Genomic DNA, 12,583 nt, shown 5'->3' with positions numbered 1-12,583 from the left:
TTCAAGGTGTGACGGCTTTCATTCTGAAACTCAAAGCACTCTACACACAATTGTATTAAATATCCAATGACATGGTGCTATTTAGATGTTTTTATACGTAGACCTTAGTGGTCCCCTAATACTGTATCTGAAGTCTCTTTTATATAGACCTTAGGTGGTCCCCTAATACTGTATCTGAAGTCTCTTTTTATAGACCTTGTGGTCCCTAATACTGTATCTGAAGTCTCTTTTATAGACTTAGTGGTCCTAATACGGATCTGAAGTCTCTTTATATAGACCTTAGTGGTCCCTAATACTGTATCTGAAGTCTCTTTTTATAGACCTAGTGGTCCCTAATACTGTATCTGAAGTTTTTATATAGACCAGTGGTCCCCTAATAATGTATGAAGTCTCTTTTACATGACGTAGTGGTCCCCTATACTGTATCTGAAGTTCTTTTATATAGACCTAGTGGTCCCCTAATACTGTATCTGAAGTCTCTTATATAGACCTTAGTGGTCCCTAACTGTATCTGAAGTCCTTTTGTATAGACCTTGGTGGTCCCTAATACTGTATCTGAAGTCTCTTTGATATAGACCTTAGGGGTCCCATACTGTATCTGAAGTCTCTTTTATATAGACACTTAGTGGTCCCTAATATGTATCTGAAGTCTCTTATAGACCTTAGTGGTCCCTAATACTGTATCTGAAGTCTCTTTTATTGGACCTTGTGGTCCCCTAATACTGTATCTGAAGTCTCTTTATGTGGACCTATAGTGGTCCCCTAATACTGTATCTGAAGTCTCTAATGGTGGGTGAAAATGGGTGCTTATGATCTTGGCATTATTATACCTTGGTTCAGGGTGCAGTCTGGCATGCGGTATCCTACAGGAGTGTGTTCAGGTGCATTATGGGTGCTGGTACTACAGGAGTGGTTCAGGTGCCTGTGGGCGTGGGTGTGTCAGGTGCATTCGGGCGTGCTGGTCTTACATGGAGGTGTTGTCCAGGTGCATCTCGGGCGTGCGGTGTTACATGGAGTGGTTCAGGGGGAGCGTTTGTAGCATTCTGGGGTGCTGGTCTACAGAGGGGTGTTCAGGTGCATTCTGGCGTGCTGTCTTACAGAGGGGTTCAGGTGCATTCTGGGCGTGCTGGTCTTACATGGAGGTGTGTTCAGGTGCATTCTGGGCATGCTGGTCTTACATGGAGGTGTGTTCAGGTGCATTCTGGGCGTGCTGGTCTTACATGGAGGTGTGTTCAGGTGCATTCTGGGCGTGCTGGTCTTACATGGAGGTGTGTTCAGGTGCATTCTGGGCGTGCTGGTCTTACATGGAGGTGTGTTCAGGTGCATTCTGGGCGTGCTGGTCTTACATGGAGGTGTGTTCAGGTGCATTCTGGGCGTGCTGGTCTTACATGGAGGTGTGTTCAGGTGCATTCTGGGCGTGCTGGTCTTACATGGAGGTGTGTTCAGGTGCATTCTGGGCGTGCTGGTCTTAATGGAGGTGTGTTCAGGTGCATTCTGGGCGGCTGGTCTTACAAGGGAGGGGTATTCAGTGTGCTTCTGGGCGTGCTGGTCTATCTGGAGGTGTGTTCAGGTGCATTCGGCGTGCTGGTCTTACAGGGAGGTGTGTTAGGTGCATTCTGGGCGTGTGGTCTTCATGGAGGTGTGGTCAGTACATTCTGGGCGTGGGGTCTTACGGGAGGTGTGTGTTCAGGTGCATTCGGGCGTGCTGGTCTTACAGGGGGTGTGTTTCAGGTGCATTTCTGGGGTGCTGTTACAGGAGGAGTGTCAGGTGCATTCTGGGCTTGCGGGTCTTACAGGGAGGTGGTTCAGGTGCATTCTGGGCGTTCTGGTCTTACAGGGAGGTGTGTCAGGTGCATTCTGGGCGTTTGGTCTTACAGGGAGGTGTGTTCAGGTGCATTTTGGGCGTGCTGGTCTTACAAGGAGGTGTGTTCAGGTGCATTTCTGGGCGTGCTGGTCTTACAGGGAGGTGTGTTCAGGTGCATTCTGGGCGTGTGGTTTTACAAGGAGGTGTTCAGGATTCTGGGCGTGCTGGTCTTACAGGGAGGTGTGTTCAGGTGCATTCGGGGCGTGCTGTCTTACATGAGGTGTGTTCAGTGCATTCTGGGCGTGCTGGTCGTTACGGGAGGGTGTGTTCAGGTGCATTCTGGGCGTGCTGGTCTTACATGGAGGTGTGTTCAGGTGCATTCTGGGCGGGCTTATGCACCCAATGAAACTCAGATGTGTGGGGGTAATTTGTAAATCACACAAGGTCCCCAGATGACACTAATCCCGTGCAAATAGGGCTATGGTGAGCATTTTAGCATGGGACATTAACATTTACAGAGACGATATGTATCTACACGACCCGGCCTGTGCTAAGCTACAACCACCCTGGTTCTATCTGTCCCAACGGATCGGGATCATACTAATTCAAAGACATTTGGAATGTAAGTTAAAAAAGATGATGGTTGAGTGAGCGGGACCGAGTCTGTCTTCACCCAGCCTGTTCTAATTTGAACAGGGAACTCTCTCTCTGCCTGTGTCTGGGCCTATCAGCAGACGGATATAGCTACCGGGGTTAACAAGAAGCTCAGTCTGACACCAGTCACTCCTCTCGGATCTCAAAACTAGTGTACTGACAGACTGGTGTGCTAGAGGTTTTTGGGAAAATGCATTCTTTTTTTTTGAACATATGATATCATTATCCTCTGTTGACTGAGCACCCCCACTCATCTAAAACCACCTAGATAAACATGGCAAACACTGTATTTGCTGCACATTTGAATCACAAAGTCATTGATCATCCAAATTCAGCAATGTGTAACAGAGTTCTCTTCAGCATGATGGGTCCCCTGCTCTAAAGTTGCAAACAACTCAATCCCATAATTCACAGTTCACAATGGTCTACATGAGTCTTTGTACTCAGATTACTTGGGGGAAAAACACTGAATACTTTAAGCACATTTAGAAGATAATGAGTATTAACGCAAAACATTGCAGCTTTCTAACACAAAAATGTGTATACTGAAACATATTCAGACATTTGTGGATATCCAATGTGCTTCTTTGTATGTAAGTGTACCACAAAGTAAGACATTACAGTAAAGATGACCATGGGTGCATTTGTTGATGGAAGCAGCCAATTCTCGATCTATCATATTCCATATGAGAATTCTCAAATTGGTGTCATTCTCCTTTTAGAAAATTGTGGGACAGACTGAAGCAGAGGTGGGTTGGTAAAATAAATGTTTTTGCCTTTCTCTCAGCATGTGTGTGTGTGTGTGTGTGTGTGTGTGTGTGTGTGTGTGTGTGTGTGTGGTGCGTGCGTGTGTGTCTTGGGGGTGGGAGTGGGCTGTACCAGTTGATACATCTGATGTGAGACGAGCTGGCTCTCTGACAGGAGCTGTCACTGGAATAGCAGGGGGGTCCTTATCAATCAACCCCCCCCCAGCCGCCAATCAAATTACCTCACCATGACAACCAGGCCCCATGTTATCTACGCAGCTGTCAGCTCTCCGCTGTCCAGTTGGGACTACAATCGAGCCCGTTTAAGCTAGTTATAACCCTGGTAGTCCTGCCGACAAGAATAATAACTTTCTAAAAAGCCACTGCTTTCAATAACCCTCTGTTGTTGTCTCTCTCTCTCTCTCTCTCTCTCTCTCTCTCTCTCTCTCTAGATGCAAAATGTGCAGTGGTGAGAAACAGTATCATCATTTCCCCACTTATCAAATCTGATGAGAGACTCCTGAGATACCAGGCATGAAGAATGACTAATGAGGGAATGAATCAACAAAGCTGATTGGTCCGTGATCCCTCTGAGTATGTTGTGTAGTGATTATTAAATTAGTATTTGTGTAATTGAGAATTCCGGCAAAACTTCAACTTGTAGGCCTTAATAATCAATAAAACGTCATCATATCAGAGTTGACACCAATTGTATCAGAGCTTATGGCAATAAATGTGTCCAAATCCTGTGTATGGACACTACATAATAAAAAAAACTCCACTGACAATGGACAAAATTTGTGTCTGAAAGCGTCATTCAAGCAGGTAAGGGGAGGATTTTTTAATGTTGCATTCATAAAGTGTTACAATTTTAATTCTGAGTGGATATCAACAACATTATGGTGATGCATATGAATCATGTAACTTTAACGTACTGAAGCTTCGGCTCTACTGAAGAGATGAAAAAGCAGCCTTCCTCACATGCATGAAATAAAAAAAATCATCTTTTAACCCTCATGTTGTCCTCGGGTCAATTTGACCCGTTTTCCTATATCAATGTTCTTTATAATTCCCCAAAATAACATGATTGATTCCACCCAACGCTCTTTGGCAAGTACATATCTCTACTTTCATTAATTTTGGGGCGTCTTATTCAATTTTATAGCATTTGAAAGCAAATTGAAGTGTTTTTGAAATAGTATTGAGTAAAAGTTGACATATTCCAGTCTGTGATTATCATCAACATCCATTCCTTTAATTTTAGTCTCAATAATTCCTAATTTCTGCTTTTCCAACTCAAACGTTAAGTATAATTTCCTATACATAATGTTTATCAACATAAATTCCAAAAATAACTGTAATAAGTTACTGTTATGTGGTATTGAAAATGGAAAAAAAGTGACAAACATTGAAAAAAAGCGTCAAAAGTATTGAAAAAGGGACAAAAAGGTAAGAAAAAGTTAAAAACATTGATGAAAAGCGTCACCAAAAGTGCTGATTTTCAATTTTGACGGGAGGGCAATACAAGGGTAAATATTATGTAAATATTACCATTGGACCTTTTCTCACTATCCTCCTATTTCTCACTATTGGTTATCATGGCTCCTCCGCACTGATCTTTTATGATATTAGGGTATGATGTCATACACACACACACACACTCCTGTTCAGCTTTAGCCGGCCCTGTCTAACTTTATCTTTATCCACCAACAGAATATTCATTCCCATCTCGTACAATACGGAGGCTTGGTCAGGTGCTTTTGGCATTGTTATCGAAACGCGCTTTATCTAAATGCGCTTGGTCGGGACTATTGGCGTCACTTTGGACGCAGTTAGGTTGAGGAAAAGTTTGTTGGTGGGCTTTCAATCACATGACACGTCGGAAAAACGGGATGAGTTTGATTTAGAAAAAACGAAGAACGTGGCGGTTGGGAAAGCAGGACAGTTGGGTTTAGGAAAAGATGGAATTATGACACGCGGGACATGGACCGCGGTCTCCTGGGTGAAAGTCCTGTGTTGTTTGACCCATCCACCCCCCCCTGACCAAACTCCACACACTGATTTTCAGGCTTTGTATCCACAGGGATGGCAGATTGCATGTTGAGAATACAGTCATTTCCGGCTTTTGCTAAGCAAATGTGCTCAACATCAATGCATGCATAAATCAGTATGTCAATGCAACCCGTTATTTCTCTGAATTTGTGAAATACAGACGTTTGGACAGGGGCTGTCAGCGTCAGAAGCGCCGAAAGAAGCGTGTGTGTCGAACGTACCAGGGGGAGCATGGGGACTTGGGGTTTAGTGAGTAGTATGTAAGGGGGGATTCCATGTTGGGAGGTTGGTCGGGGGGTTGATGAGTCAAACACAGGACTTTTACCCAGGAGAGCGGGGGTCGTGTCTTGCGTGTGTCCTTAACTGTCCTGGTATTGCCGCGTGTCACAGAACCGTAAGCCCATCCACGAGCTTTTCCTAAACCCAACTGCGTCAAGAAGGACGCCAATAGTCCTGAAGAAGCGTGTGTTATTGACGCTAAAGGAGACCTTTAGCATGAATAACAATATTTTATGAGCTGGGAGTGAGAATGTGTTGGTCAATGACAGTTGACTTTTCACATGGGACCTGAACCCTAGTCTCCTGAGTGAATGTCCCATGTTTGTTTTGACCCATCTGATAGGTTGATATTTATGCATGTAAGAGTTCAAATGTAGTTAAACATTCAGAAGGAGATTTCAGGGCAGAGTGAGAATTAAGGGGACACTAGGGTGCAGGAATAGATCAGAATGTGCAAACGAGTAGTGTCTCACAAATAAGGAGTTACGTCAAAAGTATCTGTCTCACAGAAATAGATCAGCTGACCGCTGCAGGACAAGAAGACTATGTAAAATGCAGTTATTCTGAAATCCTTGCACTCGTCATCTTTGAAGTCTTCATCATCATCTCCTGATCCCACCCCTTTATCACCATCCACCACCGTGACCTGCCTCATTACTTGGAATTTAACGCTCTTATGCTTTGTCCCCTCACTTCCTGGTTTGCTCTTGCGATAAGCACTACAGCCAGAGAGTTTCTCCGCCTAACAAGAAAATGTAAATGCTGGTTGTTATGACCTGAATCGACTCAAATGATCACAAAACCTACAGTGACCCCACCTTCCAGGCTCACCACCCACCTTAAAAGTCTTATTATCAACTGCATGCTGGCTTAGATGCTTCTCCACCCTGGAATACATCAGGAGGACATAAAGAATTGATATTAAATATCCAAAACATCATCTGCAACCTGAATCCACAAACATCAGGATCAAACCTGGACAGTGGAAAGATGGAAGGAAAAGACAAAAAGTAACAGCTACATGGGTCGCGGAAGTTTCTCTTTCCTCTTTTCTCTCTCATTCTTTCACACTAACACTAACACACTGCACTCCAGTCACAGAGGGAGACAGGCAATCTGTGGCCTTTGTTTAACAGTAGCAGAATGAATATGTAAAGAAGAGCTCATAAATAGAGAGCTGAAAGACACCCAGCTGAGGCTGCTCTGGGCCGGCCTCCAGCCACTCACACACACACACACACACACACGGTCCTTTAAGGCCAAGACAAGCAGCGCTCAATCAAAGGTCTGTAAGGGAAATAGTTGTTAACAGATCAATCACCTGTAGGATGAGAGCAACAGAAGAACAATCCATCCATCGCCGAGGCTGCATGCTAATGAGGAGACACTGCATCACCGCTAACACTGACTTCAGCTGCTGCTGGGAGAAAAAAATGGGCTGAAGTTTGGGATTGATCAGTGAATGAGCAAGTGAACATCCGGATCTCACAACAATATCTAATTCTGATCTAATACAGATTTGTTGTTGAGCAGCACGTATGAGCAATTTCAGATAATCTGTCAAATTCACCAATTTCCTCATACTCCCAAGTTTTTCTTAGGTATGAAATTGGTCCGAAAATTGGTGAACAAGTAGTCTAGAGTCCTGTCTGCCTCTCCTCAAATGGCAAATTTAAATGTCTTTCTTTGAATGCTTTAGGAGATTCAATATGACACATAATAAAAACAAAAACTAAACTAAAACATGCAATAAAAACTTACTCCAGACTAAGATTTATTTGTAGATTTTTATGATTTTATTGGCATGTTTACTCATTGTCCAGAAGCATCTGACAGTGTAACACCACCACATTATTCTACTAATATATCAGAAACTGTCACATGTGGACATTCCAGTGAGTGCTTGGCCTTTGACACATGTGTTTAGCATCTAACTTCATTTTTCTGTAATATTGACCTCTTTCTTTGTGTCACTATGGCAGCAGGACGTGAGGCTGCTCCCTGTGATGTTCTCCTTTTTAATTCTTTGGTCACATGACCTGCTCACACATGGAGCAGAGCAGGTGATCAGATCTCAGGAACGTGCATCTCCCGATGAACAGGTGGCATTTGTCACAGCGGAAACAAGCAATTTACAAAATGTTTGTGCAATAAAGAGAATTTGGTTTGGTTAAATCAATGAGGATAGACAAGTGAATGAAGTATAGATGAATTATATCAGAATATGTGTGATAATTAAGTCTTGGCAGAAGTCCTAGGCGCTTAGATTCTACAGGGAGATTTGTAACTGAGGGTGAGGGGGGGGGGGCTGATGGAGCTCATAAATCTGCGAAGACCGGTAATTGAGGAGGTGGAGGGGACGCTTTGCCATTAACGGCGATTTGCACTGAAATGACTGCAACAGCGAGAACATATTTAAATACTCTGTAACAAATCTAATGTCAAATTTACAGTAACTTACTGAAACAATGGGCAAGTTACTGTGAATTATTTTTACAGTAAAGGTATTGTACTTCCATTTACAGTGTTTTATGTTTTATGTAATTTATGTAATATAAGATAAAAAAGTAAAAATACAGCAGTTTACTTTACTATTTACAGTGCTATAGTGGCTATATTGTGATTTTTTACAGTAATGGTTTGACTACTGTGATTTCTAATGTAATACTTACACTACTGTGATTATGTCATGTCGACAAGGTTGTAATGTTACGTCACAGCATTCTACTGTAAAAATCCTATCCAGTAGTGTTACTGTGAAATCTAAAGGAAATAACTGAAGATTTCACAGTTATTATTAACAGTGTAGCCTAACAGCTGCGAACGCACTGTGCGCATAAGAGCAGCATGGACGTACTAAGGTCAGGTGGAGAGTCATATTAATTAACGGGCTAACGATGTGGGGGGGGGGGGGGGGGGGGGGGGGGGGGGGGGGGGGGGGGGCTGATATCATGATTGACACCCCAGACAGGACAGCAAAGAAATCATAAGTAATGAGGTGTGAAAGGCACGATGTATAAGAGATAAAACTACAGGCCTAGGCATGAAAGTACAGTCTTCCTGACTGAACTAGGGCTGTATGTGTTTCTGGTGTGGACTTCATCTGAAGTGGTTCCTCTTTTCTATTTCTGCTTCTGTTTCTTGCAGTGGAACCATCTCTAGGACAACTGAGCAAAACTGCATTTGCTAAGGAAGGCCATGATGATGGCTGAGAGCTCCATAACATATATAAGTGAGGGGAAAACCAGCCATGAGTCATCATTTACTCAACTTGAAATAACAATCCAATGTGACATTTTGAATTCTAGAGTTTACCAGTTGTGCGAGGGGCGATTCTAGGATCAGACCTTTAGGGGCGGCTCAGCCCCTGATGGGTAAATGACACGGATACAATGCATGCAAAACCCCCATCCTGCTAAATCAGTAATTTCATTATCTGAACAACTATGTCAGCTACTGTTTTTTTGACACGATTAACACTATGATGGAACAACGACCAACTGAATTTAATGATCTAACATGGAGCAATTTTGGTTTCTTACGTTTCCATTTGGGTTCTAATCTGCTCCATTAAATTACTTCTTCTCTGGGGAGTACCAATGTTGAACTTCCCAACTGTCTCCTGCTCTCCCCCTGACAGATCAGATAGAGACTCAGCCAAAGGCAGGAGTCTGGAACAACCTCCTCTGATTGGCCAGCACTACTTTTCTGTTAAAGGTAATTGTTTGTCCTCTGTCACTAACAGACAACTTCACAAACTCTCACTTGAAGCACTTACCTCACCTTATCATGGTCATTGCATTTCTATGAGGGATTTTTATGGATATATGTGTGCATATGTGTTGTGATATGGTTGTCTTGCTACTGGATGCCTAAAATGTCCTTTAGGAGCGATCCATCTATCCATCTATCCATCTATCCATCCATCCATCTCCCATGCTTTGTGCAGCATGGCCCCAGTGTTTCAGCACAGTCACTTTGTGAATGAATACTAAAGCCAGAGAGTCAGTGAGAGAGAGAATGAAATAGCTGTGTGTGTGTGTGTGTGTGGTGTAATGTGTGTGTGTTTGTGTGTGTGTGTGTGTATGTGTGTGTGTGTGTGTGTGTGTGTGTGTGTGTGTGCGTGTGTGTGTGTGTGATGAACAGGAGTGACACGGAGCATAGCATACATTGCTGAAATAGCTGATGCTGACTTGATTGTGTAGTCGAAAAACACTGGGTAGCATGTGTGTGTGTGTGGTCACGTGTTTGTGTTGAGGTACAGCCACTCTCAGCTGTTTGTCTCCCGTCTGTGGAGCCCTTCCAACCTCCATCCATTTCCTTCTGTATCCGGGTTGACTCTAAACCTCCATTCTTCATCCTCCCTGTGTCACTCCTGGTTTTGGGTTTTCGTGACAAAACATAGTCAGGAGCTCAAACCGACTTATTGGGGATTGGGTGAAAGATCTTGTGTACGACCCCCTGTCACGCAGTCTGAAACGTCAACTTTGACACCTGTTTTTCCTCAGACTCTACAAAGTTCCTCCATAGCCACAACAGTAAGAATTACTCCTTATGACAAGTTCACTTTAAATGTAAAATCAGCAAAATGCCCCTTTATAACATTATAAATTGAATACAATTGACAACATAATAGGAATCTCTAATTTATACACAGTAGCCTATTCACACTGACACCGCTTGCTTTTCTGCAAATATCGTTATAATTCTGGGGGTAAAAAGAATCTCAGATCTCTGATCACGCTGGATTTGGACACTATTATAACAATAAATACAGCAACAAGAGTGTACAGCAGCTCCTACAGCATATTTATCTCCTTTATCTTCCATTCAAACTATCTTCCTACCAATCCTGCCACCAGTCATTATTGTGGCCTGCTAGCCACTGTCGACACTGTGATCATCATAGCTGTGGTGGCCCGCTCATTACACGAGGGCTGCGCTGGGATTTGGACAAATTGCAATGAGATGTCTTTGCTTCTCCAAGGGTAAAAAAACACTGGTCGGGACACATGGATCTGGAGTAGGAAAAAAGAACATGGACTCGTTAGGGAAGGAAAATATTCTCAGTGAAAGATAGAGTGTGATGTACTTTTAAACGTCTTGTGGTTGTTGTTAAGAAGGCATGCTGGTTGGTGGGGCTTGTGTGTGTGTGTCTATATATATTTTGGGCCTGGGTTTAATGTGATAGCAACAGAGTAACAACAGAGTGAAAAAAAAACGTTGTTTCCCCCCCAATGTATGACTTCTTCAATTGTAGGTTAAAGGAACATTTCTTGGAGCTAAACGCACTAAACCCCTGCCAAACAATCACAACGTTAACATGGAACTCAGCTGGCTGTATATTGGACTGTAAATTGTATTCTGGTTTAAAATGATTGAGGGTTATAGGCCTTTATTTCATGTCATTTACTTTCCATAGGCTGGCAAACTAGCTTACCTGGATAACTAGTGTCACTAGGTTAGCTAGCTGTTACATAATGTTCTTATTCTTATTCTGTTAGTTGGTTTATGGCAGAAGTGGCTGCAAAGTCATAATTGATGGCATTTACTAACTCACTAACTAACTAAAATCCCATATAAACACAAAGACAATCGATCTTGTTAAAATGGAGTCGTACTGCTTGGATCTGCTTTTACTTGTCGAGGAATTACCTACAAGACTAATGTTGAACGTTCCCAAGTAAGAATAATGAGAGATTTTCCCCTCCCTTATCATTGTGCTACCATAGCTTGAATGCTACACCATACACTTCGATACAATCACCAGTTTTCATAATATTAACTAGATTATTTTCCCCACTTGCTATTTTTACTGGGCGCCAGCTAATTTGAGACAAGCAACATCAGGGATTATTTAGGCCTCCGAAGGTGGTCTCCTTTTGAGAAATATGTAAGTATATTGAGTCTCTTACAGTGAAACCTTAGACTGCTTAAGATACATTTGAAGGAGCACAGTTTCTCCCTGTATTAACATGAAAAAGGTATATTGATGAAATATTTGCAAGTCTGCTCTCGACACCTCTGTGGTTTTGTTAATTGCTGACAAGTCTTGCAAGTCTTGCATCAGTTGTGAAAACACAAGATGTCTGCAGGTGCATACTGACTCAGTCAGGGTGCCGGGTGACCCTGCTGACTCTGCTCATACAGAATGTTGCTTCATGAATCAGTTTAGAAAGATATGCTTCTCTTATGTAGGCTTATGTATGTTTTGTCACTTTGTCTTGATTTACTGGTCTTTCTTCTATGTGTTGAGAACTTTGCTATACTGTTCATTTGCTTTTCACATTTATTAGCCAACATGGTTGTTATTGACGCTAAAAGTCTACTTTAGCGTCATATAACACGCTTTACCTAAACTCGCTTGGTCGGACTATTGGCGTCCTTTTTGACACACTTGGTTGGGACTACTGGCGTCCATTTTGACGCTGTTAGGTTAAGGAAAAGCTTGTGGGTGGCGTTATGGTTCCGTTACTCACAGAAACGGGACAGTTGGGTTAAGGAAAAGTTCGTAGTTGGGCTTACGGTTCCGTAAGGGCTGGGCGATTTAGAGAAAATCAAATATCACGATATTCTTGACCAACACCTTGATGTTGTGACGATATTATATGGTTGACTATTGGTGCTTTCACAAAATGTCATTTACACAATGAGATTTTTGATAAATATCCATCCATCATCCATCTTCATCCGCTTATCCGGTATCGGGTCGCGGGGGCAGCAGCTCCAGTAGGGTACCCCAAACTTCCCTTTCCCGAGCCACATCCTCCAGCTCCAACTGGGGGATCCCGAGGCGTTCCCAGGCCAGGTTGGAGACATAATCTCTCCACCTAGTACTGGGTCTTCCCGGAGGCCTCCTCCCAGCTGGATGTGCCTGGAACACCTCCCTAGGGACCCCCCCAGGAGGCATCCTTACCAGATGCCTGAACCACCTCAACTGGCTCCTTTCGATGCAAAGGAGCAGCGGCTCTACTCCGAGCTCCTCACAGCTGACTGAGCTTCTCACCCTATCTCTAAGGGAGACGCCAGCCCCCCCCCTGAGGAAACC

The 12,583-nt window shown here is 43.2% G+C and overlaps 2 long non-coding RNA genes across 2 annotated transcripts in view; one reads left to right on the top strand and one right to left on the bottom strand.

Annotated features, from left to right (window-relative positions):
• Positions 1-1,644: 1,644 nt before the first annotated feature.
• Positions 1,645-12,583, bottom strand: part of LOC116686508 (uncharacterized) — a 23,722-nt gene continuing 12,783 nt past the window's right edge. Inside the window, exon 3 of the long non-coding RNA XR_004331277.1 lies at positions 1,645-1,655. This is a non-coding gene — a long non-coding RNA (uncharacterized LOC116686508). The remainder of the gene's footprint in view (positions 1,656-12,583) is intronic.
• LOC116686507 (uncharacterized) overlaps positions 7,401-12,583 on the top strand; it is a 9,581-nt gene continuing 4,398 nt past the window's right edge. Inside the window, exons 1-2 of the long non-coding RNA XR_004331276.1 lie at positions 7,401-7,411; positions 8,013-8,017. This is a non-coding gene — a long non-coding RNA (uncharacterized LOC116686507). The remainder of the gene's footprint in view (positions 7,412-8,012; positions 8,018-12,583) is intronic.

The sequence above is a fragment of the Etheostoma spectabile genome, unplaced genomic scaffold (genome assembly GCF_008692095.1).
Source record: "Etheostoma spectabile isolate EspeVRDwgs_2016 unplaced genomic scaffold, UIUC_Espe_1.0 scaffold379, whole genome shotgun sequence".
NCBI lineage: Eukaryota > Metazoa > Chordata > Actinopteri > Perciformes > Percidae > Etheostoma > Etheostoma spectabile.
The sequence above is the reverse complement of the archived record's forward strand: the minus strand, read 5'-3'. Positions and strand labels throughout refer to the sequence as shown.